This window comes from Triturus cristatus, chromosome 1_2 (genome assembly GCF_964204655.1).
Source record: "Triturus cristatus chromosome 1_2, aTriCri1.1, whole genome shotgun sequence".
Lineage (NCBI taxonomy): Eukaryota > Metazoa > Chordata > Amphibia > Caudata > Salamandridae > Triturus > Triturus cristatus.
The window spans coordinates 144,607,892-144,624,325 of record NC_140580.1 but is presented as its reverse complement, the minus strand read 5'-3'; the positions used below and the strand labels follow the sequence as shown (position 1 = coordinate 144,624,325).

Below are 16,434 nucleotides of genomic sequence, written 5' to 3'. Positions count from 1 at the left end.
GATCACTGTAGTAAAGCTACTGCTCACCACGGAAGTCTGCTGCTAGTATTAGAAATGCCCTAATTTTTCTTTCTTCAGCACTAATCATAATTTCTATGGCAAAATGAACCCCCTCATTGTGTTCCTTTTTAAATTAAATGTTTTAAGTGTTACCAGTTTATTCCAATCAAGATGGCTTCAAGTATGCCATACTTTTGTCATAAGTAAGACAGTAAGCGCTCTAGTTGATCTTAAGAACACTCTGGGACGTGCTGTCATTGGGCTACATTTGTGCTACATCTGGGTGATATATGGGCTACATTTGGGCTCTTTTGTCTCTGGTGGCCATCTTGGGAGATTTATTTGTTATGAAGTTTCCTAATTTCCTCATTTACTGCAGTCTCCTCAGTAGGAAATACTTTAAATTTTTTCCTTTGATTCCATCAAGAAGGCATTCAGATGTGTCACACATTTTCCATAAATTCTGAATGTTAGCACTCTAGTTGCTCATTAGATCACTGTAGTAAAGCTACTGCTCACCAGGCAAATCTGCTGCTGGTATTGAAAGTGCATGTTTCAGTCTGCATGTCAGAATTTTTTTATGAAATAAAAGAGGATTTCAGAAGTCAAAATGTGTTTTTCTTTCTGCAGCACTAATCATAATTTATATGGCAAAATGAACCCCCTCATTTTGTTCCTTTGTAAATTAAATGTTTTAAGTGTTACCACTTTATTCCAATCAAGATGGCTTCAGGTGTGCCATACTTTTGTCATAAGTAAGACTGTTAGCACTCTAGTTGTTCTTTAGAACACTCTGGGAAGCTGCAGTAGAACACAAAGGAATCAACTGACAGTCTCTGCCCTTGTTGGATGTACATGTTTTACTGAGAATGTCAGACTGCATTCTCACATGACTGGGAAAGATAATGTGAATTTACAGAAAATATGCTCTCAGTTTAGCTTATAGATCACCTTCCAAACCTCTGTGGGAAAAGCATGAGAACATAGTTTTCTCTAAAACATGGTTCATGATATCACAGCAGAAGGCTTTTTCACATGGTAAAATCTCCTTAGAACACACCACAATTCCTTAAATGAGTATGGTACCATCAACAAATGATTTATAATGTAACTAAAGTCTTAAAACCTTCTATTAACTGCAATGCTTTTTAATGAGGTGCTATCATGTATATTGGTCCCAAGATGGCTGCCAACACTTCTTGGATGAAGTGCTGACAGCCAATCAAATCTCAGGATGAGATGTGTGGTTAGGCTCCGCCCAGATATATATATGATTTTACTTTTGATTTTCTCAGGAACTACTGAACAGATTGACACCATATATGCAAAAAGCACATGCCTGAGCTGAGGACTACCTATTTGCCAAATTTCAAGTAATTCTGTTCAGCCGTTCGGGCTGTACCTTGGACTAAAGGTCCCTATGGAAAATTGCATGGGGAAAACGCGTTTTGGGACCCCCCTTTTTTCTCAGCCCCCGCTTGATGAATCCCCCCGAGACTTTCAGGGTAGGAGCGGAGCGGAGCGCCCCACCTATTTTGTAAATTTCGCGAGGATTCGTCAACCGGCGCCAAAGTTATTCCAAATAGAATGTTGCGGATTTCCTATGGAAACACGGTCCTAACTATAACTATCTTCTGGCGACCGCCAGTAGATAATATATATATATATATATATATCTCAATCATCTCTACTTGCCCTACTATTTCTTTCTCAAATGTGGTGCTGTCCCTTGTAGCTGTGCTTTTCATAAGGGTGCATAATACCCAGGAGTGCAGTTGTGCATTTTGACGTCTCTCTGATTCCTCCAGGAGGAATTCAACTTTACATTGTTGACAGGATTTTATTGATTGAATCCGAATTACTTTGGCATCCTCCCTCCTCCCACTTATAAAATGGGCCAAAATGTAATGTCGGGGCAAAGCAGTTCTTAAATTAAATAGACCTCTATAGAGAGGAGACGGAGAGGAGGCCCATCTTTCTTGCTACTATGCCCCATACTAGCAACCTAGTGACAACTGGTGTGCTGGGATATACATTTAGGGGTCTCTTGTGTTTGTGTAAGCGCATCACGTCCCTTCCGGGATTCCATTCTATTGCAAGATTCATAAAGACCCAGATTTTATCTGTCTCTGATTTGGACTGTACAGCTAGAATCCTCAGCTGTGCCTGAATGTAGTATTTCTGAAAGTCGGGAAAGGCCTACCCCCCTTACTTTTGTTTGTTGCAGAAGTCGATTCAGCACTCTCGATTTAGTGCTGTGACAGACCTATTTAGATACTACTTTCTCTCTGATTCTACCTCAGTCCTAAGACCCTGGAAAGGTAGAGGACCCCCTGCAAACCATTCATCATAAATACAATAGTTCGACCTGTCTGTGAGATAAGTAATTGGGCCCTTTTTTACGTCTTCAAGTAGGAGAGAGAAGTTAGCTTTGTATAAATGTCATAGTCGTGTGATGATGTTCCCCCAAATTCTTAAATAATTTGCTGGCCTATTTGAAAGGGGATTTAGATTTTGAGTCTTGTACTGCATGTGTGGGAAGAGTGAGGGTCAGGAACTGTGATTTATTTCCAATGTTTATTTCATACGCATCCTCTGCCTCGTATTCAAGGACTCAACTTATAAGTTCTGATCACATGGTTGTTGTATCTTAGAGGGTTTAGAGAATATCATTAGCATAGAGGGCAATTTTATAATCTCCTGAACCAAAGATAATTTCTTCTATTGCTCTAGAGTGTCAGCTGTGGGATGTAGAGCAACCTTGTTGGCTGCCTCTAGATAAAGGAAAGGAATGGGGGAGGTTACCATTGAGTGATATTTTTGCAGTTCGGTAGCAATAGATTCCCATACCACGAAGCCAATTCCTTTCATGTCATGTGATAGGAAAGCCTAGTCCACCTGGACAAAGACTTTCCTTGTGTCTAATGAAACCAAAATCACCAGGATATCTTCATGTGCTTTCTCGGCCAGGTGGAGTGTGTCCTATTTATCACGTGTCTGTCTAGAAGTGATGATTATGCATAATTAATGCCATGTAAGATCTTCTCCAACTTGTTGAACAGAACTTTTTCATGAAACATATTTTTATTGAAAAAGCTTAGAAAAGCAGCAACCAATGCAATAGTACATCATTGTAATCCGTATATATCAAAGGGGAGATTATCAACTGTAGAGATCGTCACTGCATGCCCTTGCGCCCCTAGCACACCTTTGTCAGAACCTTGGAGTACATTTAGGCATCAACTGAGTTATTTAAGTTTTATTAACGACCCCTGTAAATCCTTCCAGCCTCTGGGCCTTATTACCCCTAAGGGATTTTATCGCCGTGTGGACCTGTTGTTATAGACACATCAAGACTGTTGTATGAAATTGGTGTTTTAGTTGAGAAACCACCTCAAATATTAAACACAATCCTTAAATGGGTGAACCACTAAAGTCGCTAAATAAACCTCTGCTTAGCCCTCGAGTAGCTGAACACAAAGCATTCAGGCTTAACTTAGAGGCAATGTGTGAATTATTTAAGCTGTACCCAAACAGTACTAAAGTGGAAACACAACAAGAGAAATCCCAAACCAATTTTAGAAAAATAAAGAATATTTTGATAAAGAAGATGACACTGAAACTACAAAAATCCAATAAATAGAACCAGAGAGATACATTTTTACTAAAGTTTGGGTTAAAAATAGAGCCAAAAAGCACAAAGCGTTCAGTAATCTAGTTGCGCTAGACCAGGTCAAAGGCAAACGTTAAGGCCAAACAGGACGGAGCATGGGTCAGGCACAGGGACCAGGTTCTTCCTGCTGGAAGGTTTACCTTCTAACTTTGAAACTTATATGGAGAAAAAGTTGTCGTCGGCAGGGCAAGCTGGATCCGAAGCAGGGCTTGATGAGCTGGGCCTGTAGCGAGTGAAAGAATTCTGGGGAGTCGATGTTCGGAGCATAGACACATATCAGGGTGACACTGTGGCCCATTAATAAGCCTGTGACTATTGTAAATCTACCCTCATCATCCCTAATGACGGAATGAAGACTGAAGGGCACCCTTTTGTGTATTATACTAGCTGTGCCACTGGAATAACTACTGCAGTTAGAAAAATATCTGTGTGTGGCCCAGCTTGAGGCCAATCGTGCGGGGTCAAATTTGGGCAGGTGTGTTTGCAGCAAGCAAACAATATCGACGTTGTAACGTAACAAATAATGAACAACTTGCCTTGTCTTGTGATTGTCATTTAGACCCTGGACAGTCCAGGATAACAAGGACAAATAAGAGGGACCACAAACATTACCTAGCCGTGCCATCTAAGAGTCTTGACAGTCATAACCAAAAGAAGCAACCAGTGATATACATTGAAGAGGACCGTGAGCATGACAGTAAATAAGTCAAAATTTCTGCAGAACAGCTGTCCCCTCCATCCCCCACCCAACCTCACCATGAATAAAGCAAGGCATGACCCAAATCGTATAATGAAGCATGATCTACCAAGAGACTTTGAGCTGGAATGAAAGAGCCCTATCTTGGTACATCCGTGTCCCTAGAAACAAACCAAAGGTGTACACCATGAGGTGTGGCAACGCCACGCCATTCGGTCAGCCATTAGGAACATTGTGAAGTAATGAGCGTTAATATCACAAACTAGCTATGTCATCAGAGTGTCAATGTGCAGGATGGGGAAGTCAGCCAGTGCCGCACTTGAAAACAGTTCCATGCTCGCGTTGGAGTTGCTGCTCTGTGGAGAGGATCTGGTCTTGTCCACAATCGCCTGGTTGTTGTTGCGTTTGTACGTGTGGCAGAATTCCTGCTCCTCAGTCGGGGTGTCGAAAATGCGGGACCGGCCGTTGACATCGACTCGCAGCCTGGCCAGGTAAGGCATACCATACTTCAGTCCCAAGTTTCTGAGGGCAGCCTTGACCCCATTGTACTTACGGCAGGCTTCTTGCACTGTGTGTGAAATCTGGATAGAGCACTATTTTAGAGCCTTGCCATACAGTATCCCCACTTTCTCTGGCGAGGCGCAATGCTATGCCACGGTCTCAAAAGGTCATGATGCGGGTTATGGTAGGCCTTGGGGGATGCCTGGATTGGGCCAGGGGCCCAGAGAGCGGTGTGCACGCTCCACCACAAAGCCAGGGGTGAAGGACTCCCTTTCAAACATGTCCGCGAGCAAGGTCTCAACAAAGAGGTCTAGGCGACCCGTTGCAGTGGTTTCCGGCACCCCTAAAATGCAGACGTTGTTGCGCCGACTGCGCGCTTCGAGGTCTTCGTTCTTGATCGCCACGTCTTTAAGGATGCGCTCCACACGCTCTAGTCTTTTGAGGGACTGCGCCGTGCCATCTTCGATGTCCGATATACGTGGCTCTGCAACATCCAGGCACCTGTTGTGTGTTTGACTTTTGGCCCACATGCCTTCCAGGCGCTTGTCCAACATGTGAAAGCGCCCATCCAGAGCATGAAAACCTGCCCTCATCTCCTGAAGCAATGTTGAGGTCTGAGCAATGGGGTCATCTGCGCAGTCTGCGCCCTGGCCACCCTCCGCCATGGTGGGGCTGTCTTCCCGATTCTGCTCTGTGACCTTTTCAAATGGGAGGGTCCTTTGTTTGGGATCTTTGCGGCCCATGCCGATGTAGGACCAAACTCAGAGGGAGGCAGCAGTGCTGTGCCCACGCTGCTGGCAAGGAGAAGGCAGGCAGGCAGGCAAGTCGGCGAGAAATGAAGGTGGGGGAGCGCGGGCAAGACCCCAGATGTTGGTGGTGCCGGTGAGCCGCTACCCTGAGCAATTCATGAGAGGGGGTTGAGTCACCCCGAGAAGTGAGCCAGGTGATGGGCGCCCAAAAAATGTTTAAGCTCTGGAGGGAGCGTTTGGGAGAAATAGGGCCTCTACTTGCAGGAGTCGACGTCCTGTAGAAGGCAGAGTACGGGGCACAGGCAGTGATGAGGCGATTATGGCCCATAAGGTGGTCTGCTGAGGCGCTGCGGGTTGATGAGGCGGGGTGGCAGGCAAGGCACTGGACTCGCAGGCTGGATGGGCGCTCGATTCTTCAGAAGTGTTGCCTGGCGCCGGGGACAACCCCTGTCACCCCCAAACTGCACCCCGCCAAGACCGTGCGGTCGCCTCCCGGGCCCATCGCAGGCCCTGTCCCCGCGGGGCCTATGGGGGGGGAGGGTCAGGTGGTGCAGGCCCTGCACGGCCAAACGTGACCTTGAACTGGCGATGTTGGAGAGTGAGCGGGGTGGAGGGGAAGAGCACGGAGTGCAACCCGCGTCCGGCGCACTCACCACAGCTCCTGCCATCGTCTCAGGTTGGGAAACAGCTTCCGCCTGTATCTGCTCCCCAGACGTGCCGCATTGAAAAAGGGAGCAGCGCAGGCCGCAATTCACTCCACTCCGTAGGCCTTCGATTGCCGGGAGACCCGTTCAGAAGTCATCTGGGCGCGGTCTGGCGATATCTGCGTGTTCGCCCCTGAGGTTGCAATCCATCGGTGCCAAGCTTTAGTACATTTGCGCCGTGGTTAAGGGGGATATTACTGCTGGTCTGAAGACGGCTGGCGGAGCTTCAACGCCGCGTTGGTCGGCGGCTTGGCCACGCCCCATAATTTTTCATTTCTTAAGGAGCCTTTAGTGTCCAAATCTGAAAGGACTGAATTTTTTTCCCATCCCCCGAGTATCCAGTACCATCAGTATCTGTAACTGGGGGTAAAAAAAAGCCTGGCCCATTTCCTGGTCCCCTTACAATGAGGTTCTAAGTGACCGTATGATGCCAAATTTGTCTCTTTTTCTCAGCAATCAAAAGCCACGAAAAAAGTCTCATACTGATGGACATTTTCTCAGACATTCACTCTTCTCCTTCAAAACAGTGCCTTATAAAGAACCGGTGTATTTCCCCAGCACAGCTGTGAAATCTCATAACCATTAAATAAAATTCATACTAGCTTTTAACAACCCCAGAGATACTCGTTTTTCAGGCACGTTGAAAGGAGTTCAGTAATGAAACGTCGATGTCTTCTGCTGTGACCCTCTGGGGGCTTGTGCTTCATCGTACATGTTTTTATTACTTTCACGTTTAGACTCGGGTCTGGCTATGATGTGGCTGATAATTAAGTGGAACCAGAATTTGTTCCAACGATAGTGATAAAGCATTCGCTCACAAGTACAAGAGAACAAACCCCTACAGCTGTTAATCCGAAAATCTGTGCTGTCAGATATGCGGTGTGAGAATCATCTGGTCATTTTATTAGGACAAAATTGTTATGAGGCAATGTATTAAGATCAGTCTCACAACTTCTTCGTCTCCTTCTGACCTGAACTCTGAGTCAATTTCAAAGAAAAATCATCCTGGGAGATATCGGCCAAATTATAAATTCTTTACTTAATTTAGTAACTTTTATGAGGCGCAACATACACCCTCAGTGGTTCCTTGTTGCAGCTGCAGAGAGCTGAAATACAAAATCCAAGAATTGAGGAAACTATCTTGAGATACCTTTGGAAAGAACAGTGGTATCATAGCTCAGGTGAGAGCTCAGGTCAGTAGCATGTTTAATCTGGCCCGGTGTCGTTAATACAGCAAAATTCCCTGGAGTTGTTCGAGGTATAAGACGCAAATGACGCAAGGCCTGCAATTTGGTTTTTGAGAGAGACAGAAATAAAGGAGTATCAAAGTTGAAACGAAGGTTGTGCATCACTGAAATTGCCTTCAGCAGAGCCCTACATACTATTCTGGCCATTAGGGTAAACTCCCAGAACACCTTCCTATCCTGTCCAACATCATCTCATTTTTCTCACTGTTTTGTTTAAGCCATTTGCTATCCTTTCAGTCCTTGAATCCACAATTCATGTGTGGAATTGACAACTGTGCCACTCAGCTTATCTCCCATATAAAGGATGACCGTAGTGTCATCCACATGCATGGAAGATTGCATTAGATGGGCCAGTAGCTCATCATCGAACAGACCGGGTAACAATTTATTACATGCCTGGCTTTAGGGGTGAAGTGAGGATGGAAACATTTCTGTGTCTTGTCTGTTAAGGATTTTCGTTCAGCCATTCTTATCCACTTAGTCCAATATATTGCATCCTTTTAAACAAAATGTGCTGGTGAACTCTGCTGGGAGTTTTAACATTAATCCGGCACTGACTCTGCTGCCATCCAAGGATAGTCATAAATTGGCTAAGGCTGCAAGTAGTTTGGACTCTGTGCCAAAGCTGGTCTGAAAGCTGACCAATGAGTATCAAGGCGACCCCTCTCCTCCAAAAAGGTATACTATTGCTCGACCGCATGAGTTTAAAAACCGTAGGGGCAACATGGAAATCAGTCTAAAATCAGCTGAGCTCCTCTCCTCGAAAACGTCTTACAGCAGCTTAGCCACGAGTCTCTAAAACCTTATTGGCATCTGGGAAATTGTTTTAAAATTTGTTTCATCCTATTGGTCAGCTGTAGTCTTTTTAAGCAGCAGAATCACAGAAGCTTGGATAAAAGCCTTAGAGACTGCCTATAGAAAAAAATAGTGTAGAGATTGTAGAACTCAATGGAGAAGAATCTAGGGACCTCCCCCTCCCCACGACATGCAAGGGGTTACTTTCTCTATACATGTGGTGGCCATTGGATGTTTTCCATACCTGGTCATGTTTTGCATTGCAATTCCAGCAGAGAAATGTACTGCCCGTCGCCCCACCTTAAATAGGGTTTTATGACTATTACTATAAAGGGGCGAACCTGTGGTACACAGGGCATCATGTCAGACGTTTCTAAAGTTGCAGCCAGTGGAGGCTCCACAGGTGGAAACCCAGTTGCTTCACCCCATAATTGACTGAAGCTGGGAAACTGGCATGGCAAAAGCACCTCCAAAGGCAGGCAGCAATAGGGATAAGCCCTCCCTTAGCTGTCAAACAAAAGGGTCCCATGCTTCAGTGGTCAACCTTAGCCACCAACTACACCACAGTTACAATCTTAACAGGGAGCAGCACATACAAACAACATAGCAATCACAACACAATCAAAATCGCATTGCAATAATGCAGTGCAACCTCACAGCAGCACAGAAACAGAACACGTTACCACCACAAGAAGGTGCTAAACAACAAATGTACATAAACGTTCATGTCTCACCATCAGAATCTTGTTTTCGTAATACGCTGCTGAAAGGTGTTTGTACCAAGCACTGCATTAAAGGACATGAAATAGCTCCAGTCAAAATTGTTTTGTGATCTGGCCTCTTGTGGTTTCTGGAAATTCTTAGATGGCAAAGAAAGTCGCTTCGAAGAGACCGTTTTCTCGAGTTACTTTGAGATGTTTGAAAATACACTTGGAAGTTTGTTTTTTGCTCTCTACGAGGGAGCCTTGTGTGTGAAAATCATCAATGAGCCTTTATGCATACCAGTGTGTATCACGTTGGATCAGCATATCAACATCAGAGGCCAGTCCTGCCATTTGCTTTATACGTCATAGTTCTTTCAGATATAAGAATTGTCTCTTATGATAAATATGTCTGCAGAAGAGAAGCTAGAGTTTCCCTGAAACATTTATCTTAACCATTTAGATGAGGCTTTCTTAGTGGTGAGCCTTTTTATGATGTTTGGGGCATTTCACATGTAAGTATTCTTCAGTTTTTTCCCACAAAAAGTATCAGGGCCAAAGTTGCATCCTTTTTAGGTCTCGCCTAGCGATGCAGCGCCATGCGGTGCTCGCTAGGCGACATCTATTGTTGTCGACTTGCTCTCGATGGGGAACAGGACATGTGCACGCGTACGGCACGGCCTGGACAGGAGATGCGCACGCGTATGGTGCGAGCAGGAGTTGTAATAACACCGCAAGCCGTATGCGTGCACATTGACTGTCTGTGCCGAAGCTTAACAGACAGGAGATATGCACGCGTACGGCTCGCGGCGTTATCACAACTCCTGCTCGCACCATACGCGTGCACATGTTATGTCCAGGTGCTGCGTGCTTTGTCAGCTGCATGTATATCAGCCGGCCGGTGGGCACGTAGAGCATGCCTCCCGCTCAACCTCACTCACCGGCTCTTGTGGGGACTCTGTGCTGCTCCCCGGCTGGTCTCCTTGATGGCAGGGGGGACTCGCCTCTTCACCCGGTCACTGGCGCAGCAACACGCGGGGCTCTGTCTTGCTCACAGGAGCCGCAGCATGTGGCATTCACTCTGCGGGGTGGGCTCCCGCCGGACTTCACTCTGCGGGGTGGGCTCCCGCCTCGCTTCTCCTACACGCGGGCTGCAACACGCGGGACTCCCTCAGCTCACGGGAGCCACGGACACTTCCAGCCGCGCGCTCCATGCCCCGCCCATGTCCCTGGCAAGGTTGCCTGACTTCCGGGTCGCGCTGAGAGCGGCCCGGAGAAAGCTTCCAGAACAGCTCAGGCTGCGGCGGCGAAACGTGTAGTGGGCTCCCGCCTCATGAATAAAACACCAGGCGGACAATAAGGGGTAGGCTCCCTCTCAACTTAAAATATAAAGCGCTTATTCACTTTTTTTTTTTGAGTGGAATATAAATTATCTGATTTAAACAGTTGAGGCATTTTGCTTTTTTGATCAGGGCACATTCTCTTAAAAATGTTGTTTTCCTACAGTGTTGCCCTGTCTCTGCGCGCATATTGCGTCTCCTCTCCACGCTCACACGCTCCCACCACGCGCTTGTTTTCTTTGTCACTGTGATGCAGAGTGAGTGGGAGTGTTTCCTTGTTTTCTTTTTGATGTTAATGAATAAACCAGATCTTTTGGGGCCAGCGTTGTTATAGTTACTGTTTTCCAGAAGTTGACAAAAGCTGCAGAACACACACTCATTCTTCTGCAGTTCCAGGATTCCTGCGCTGGGAGTGAGTTCTGTGCGGACGTGCTCTCTTGGCGATCACCAAGGTGACCTGGAGGGCCGAGGGGGGGGGTCGTGTTTACACTGATAATAGATCCCCTGCGGAGGGATCGATGCATGCCCAGAATGTCGGAGAGGATCAGAGACTGAAGCTGCCCTCGGAGTAAGGGGCGAGGAATATTTACTCCTAAATTGTGTTATTCGCATTTTTAGAGCACACAGACTCTCCCAGTTTGGCATCGCAGCTCTTTCCGTATGCGCGAGGCGACCATCCACTCGTTTTGCTTCGGCTTGTGAAGGAGTGCGCTGCTTGTGAAGGGGTGCGCTGCGTCACTGTCTGAACGAGACTGTTTGTGTCACGTGACCGTGTCCGCTTCACTGAGCTGTGGGTCAGTATTCTCAGTGGCTGATGGCGGAATCTAGGGCTTTGCATCTGGGCACTTGGACATCTTCCGGGATGGTGTACTGTACATGCCCACTCCTGGTAAAGCGCTGTGTGTGGAAGTTAACCAACGGTGGCAAGAGTTGCCGAATGTTGTAAGAACCCATCAATGTGATGTTTGTGTTGTTTTGCGTGTCTGCCAGTTCTGTCTTTGTTTACCCTTTGCAATAAGGTAGGGTCTCAACTGGGAGGCTGGGAATCCAAGTGATACCGTGGCTAATGAAACACACAACCCACTGGTATCTCTTTTCCTCAATCACATAAAAATACAGCAGATGAGCACAACCGTTCACCTGTCTGCAAACATGCTAGATTAGACACACATTAAGACTTTGAATTAAGTTAGTGAATCGGAAAAAAAACAATAAAAAAGGCAAAACCAAATCGCTACTTTTTTTAGTTAATGGGTGAGCTTGAGCACATTTTTCACTGCGTTAAAACAAGTAACATTTTGAGGCGGCAGTCATTCATAGATGGAAAATTAGTGATAGCAGCAGATGAAACAGTGCACGGTGTAACAAATCTGTTTAGCCATACTATTCCGGAAGACGCTCTCCCGCTTAACAACGTTTGGTATAGATAGACAGAGTGATACCCTGTTTTCTGGACTTAAAATCCATCCTTATCGCCACGGCCAGCTAACCCGGTGCTTTGTGTCCAGGCTGCCAGTTTCTCAAAGACCCACTGTTTACATTCAAGAAGATCTGCGGCGATTGGACGCGAGTCTGCCAGGCCGAGCAGACATCTAGCTGTCACTCCTAATTGCATCCTCGCACAGGAAGTTTCCCCTTGGTACTTCAGAGGACCTGCTGTTTTGTTTTTGGACCAATGCACTAGGTCTCGCATTTGCGAGAGTTTTTTTGGCACTGTAAATGACAATGCCTTTTATGTATGTGTTTTGAAAAACCTGCAAGCGGTGCATAGTCATTGTTTACTAGAAGCAAGCCTGGCAGTAACTGCGCCTCTTTTGCTGCCAGCCTTGCTTCTCGTAAGCAATTTATAAGTACAAAGTGCGTGTTTACGCACCGCTTGCAGGTTTTCAAAACACATAAATAAAATGCATTGTCCTTTACAATGCCAATAGCTCAAACTCTGACAAATGCGAGACCTATTGCATTGCAAATGCTTGTTCTACATGTTGGGGATTTTAAAGATACCCATAATTGTTGGTTCCCATAGAGAAAACCGGGAAACTTGCAAAAATAGCCCAGCATTTTTTTTATTTATGGAAACATGAGAAAAAGTGTTGTGCACAAAAGCCTATTATTTTATTCTAGATAATTTGGCATCAACAAAAGGTTTGCCAAGTTAGTTTCGCCTTCCTGCTGGCTTTTAGGTACAAGCAGTTTATGCATTTTTCTAAGTGGTAGTTGTTTTTACGGTCTGGCTTGACAGCGCAACTGTCGCCTAACAATTGTGATAATCACCAGAGAGGGGCTTTGGCTCTGCCCACATGTTGGGTGCCAGGAGTATATGTTTTGTTTGAGCAGAAGTTGCATGCTTCTACAAAAAATGCTGCTTGCCCTCCACACAGTTGTAACCATTTTATTTATGCATCTTACTGAGTTTGAACTTTCAAGGGTACACACATGCAATTTTAATGCAAATAAAATGTCTTAGATAACTAGATGATTTTGTGTTTTTGTCTGGCAGCAATATAGATGGGAGGAAGGCCGTCATTATGTACATGAATTTTCAAGTCTGACTTGATGGTCCGACTTTGACAATGCTTGTTTTCAGATTTTTTGGTGGTGTCCAACTACTGGCAGTTTCCAATGGAAGCAGGCGTAAAACCCATTTGGGAAACTAGAAAGTCATACATTTTTTTTAAGTAGACACAATTCCGAATTCAGTTAAGGGTTATTTTACCAAAGAAACAAATAATTGAAATAAAAATATAATTAAAATAAGTATGAAAAAATAGAAATAGGTGAAAGTCTTTTCAGCTGTTAATGTTTGTCTCGATGCCAATTTACTAAACATAATACACCAGATAGACCTTTCTTGTCGCAGGTAAATATAGCGATATTTCATTTTGTACCATCCATGCAGCAATTGCTATGCAAAGAATAATAGATGAAAAATGGGGATGCAGGAAACATATGTCTTTTTATATGTGCCCAAGATGTTGAGTTTAGGAATAGTTTTTAGTTTAATTTTACAAATCTGAATTTGAGGTTACCTATACTATTACGTGGTTCAAAAAGCATTTTGCAAAATATGTTTTTCTTGCACTATGGTTTACATTTAGAAGCAAAAGATGGAGAGAAATTCAAATGATAATAGTAAATCTACTATTGTATAGTTCCACACTTCTCCAGATAAAAATGGTACCTTACTTGTGTTGCTGGGCCTCACGCCTGCGACATGAAAGAATGCAATATTTTAGACATACAATTTTTTGCCTTTTTAAATTGGCCCGTTTCTGCAGTTTGTCTTACTGCGGTATTTGGGCATGAAAACCACCACCAAGGGAAACCCACTATACCAAGACATTTGAGAAAGCTAGACCCCCAAGGAGTAGTCAGGGCAGTAGGACTTGCATGGATCCCATGCCGCTTTTTAACCAGAATGCCATGCAGACTGCTAAAATTACACATTTTCCTTGCATGTCAGTGAAGGAAATTTCCAGAATCTGTGGGGATCCACACAATTCCTACCACCAAGCAGTCCCACACTTCTCCCTCTAACATGGGGACATCCACATTTTTACCTTTCAAATTGACCTGTTTCTCCAGTTTGGCAGTATTTTGTCATGGGCTCTGCCACCATGGAGGGAAACCTACTAAACCCAGACATTTCAGAATGCTAGACCCCCAGGAGAGTCCTGGGCAGTGTGACTTGTGTGGATCTCATAACGCTTTTTTTACCAAGAATGCCATGCAAACCTCAATCATTGGCTAAACTCACACATTTTCCTCACATTGATGTGAGGGAAAGTTCCAGAATCTGTGAGAAACTACACAATTCCTACCATGAAGCATTCCCATACATTTCCCAATAAATCGGGTAGCTCACTTGTGAGTGGGGGCCTACCGCCTGCGGCACAGAGTTTGGAAAAAGTTATAATATTTAGACGAGGTAATAGCTTTCACCTTACTTTTTAAGAAGAGATGCCCTTGAATGGTTGTCAAGCGCATGAATAGTTTAAGGGCACTTAAGGGGTTAATCATGCGATTGTATCAATAGCACTAGTGCCCCAGCTAATCTTATCTACACAATGAGACCAGCATGGAGTGAAGACATTTATTGTCTCCATACCACCATGTGGACATATGCTACTGACAAAAACTGCTCTTCTGAAAGTCAGGCACTAGAATTTATGTACCGACAGGAGCCAGTGCTGCTGCCACTCAGAAGTAGGGAGGATCCATGCAGACTCATGCAGTTCCTATTGGTTGAACAAAACCCTTGTGCTAGCCATCTAATTGGCTACTTCAGTGTCAGCCTCAGGCGGTCTGAGACCTGAGAGGCACGAGGTTATGAGTTAGACTTGCAAACTGTTTGCATTTCGTGGGTGAAGCGCGGATTTTAGCCACCACTAGGCCTCATAGAAATCCAAAGGATGTCCTTGAGTAATCTGCAGATGGGAAAGCAGCCAAAGAAACTGGCAGCATACCACCTTAATTGGTAAGGTTGGCTATGATGCAGATGTTGTCAAATTTTAGTCGAAAAAGAGCCTGTAAAACTCTTTGTGTGCCCAACACTTAATGTGAGAACAGGTGGCATTTCTAAAACTGCCATGGTGGATGACCGTACCCAAGCTCCATGGACCACCTTTGAAGCCTGGAGGTGCTTGCCTTACGGCACCCCTCTGACATGTCTCCAATGTATCCTCCATGCAGATGTTCCAGCATGAAATATTGGCATCAAAGTAAAAAGGGAAGACGAAGAAGAGGAGGCATGGGCAGCTGAGTAACCACACCCCCTTCACCAATGCCCCAGCAAAAAGCAGAAATCACATAAGAAAGCAAATGAGGGAGCAATAGGAGAGTTACTCTCTGCAGCAAAGGGCTCTCTGGCCCCCATGGATTTGCCTTATCTCAGGGGACCCCTTCCCCATTCCAGCACGCTCCAGGAGGAGCGCCTGCAAAACCAGCTGTGGGTGCGCTCTACTGACTTGCTGATAGGTGCCTTGTGCAATCCCGCAGTGCGGGTCTTCACTCTCTTCAGCAAAGGGCTCTCTGGCCCCCACAGACTTACCTTATCTCAGGGGACCCCCATCTCCCATTCCAGCATGCCCCAGGAGAACCAGCCTTGGAGAGGGTGATAAGCTGGGCTATTTATATAGACTGTCCATTCTGCCCCAGGCTTACATTGGTGAGCCTACTGCTCGCCCCCCTACAATAAGCTCAAGGTACAACATCTCCATGAGGAATGCTTTTGAATCTCCATGACTCTAGAAGACATTAATTGAAGCTATCTAAAAGTGACACTCGTAGCTGTGGAAACAGAGTCCTGGTGTTTGACCCAGGAACTATCTATTGTACCACCTAATTGGGAGCCCTGTGTGCCTCAAACTCTAAGACATGGCCATATTCTTGAGCCCCGTGTTTCCAACCAACTCCCGCCCTAATTAGGCCCTGGGGTAATGCATCCCCAAACACATCCAAAAACACTCCTAGTATAATTTCCTGGAACACTGCGGGGGCTCGCACTTAAATTTCAACCCAGACTGGTTAAGACTCATCAATCAATATGACATTATATGTTGCCAAGAAACCTGGTCAGAATCAGACTTTTATACTGACGGGTTACATTCCTCTTTTGAAACCTGCAATTCCATGTAAGGCATGCAGAGCATGCGGAGGCCTTGCCATCTTCTTCTTTGTGAAAGTCACGGATCTAAAAGCATGGAAATGCTTGTCCTCCCCTACTTTTCGGCCTCTCTTTTATCACTCCCTGTTGATTGTGATATTTTGTTAATAAATTTTATATTGCAATATCTTCAATCAATTGTCCAGGGAAACCATTGAGCAATTGGATGAATTTCTCCTGGACTTTTATCAAAAATCTAAACGTACCATTAATATCACAAGGGTCAGGAATTATAATATCAGTATCTGTAAATTACCTGATATACGGGTGTGTAGTTTGTGCCATGAGCGAAATGATAATGTAACCCACTTTTCCCACTCTATCTATGGTGAAGCCCTTAACAGAGTATTAATGAAGTATGA

General features: G+C 45.1%; 1 protein-coding gene across 1 annotated transcript in view; it reads left to right on the top strand.

The window, feature by feature from the left end:
• Positions 1-16,434, top strand: part of NHLRC2 (NHL repeat containing 2) — an 867,133-nt gene that overhangs the window by 546,343 nt on the left and 304,356 nt on the right. The window lies entirely within an intron of this gene.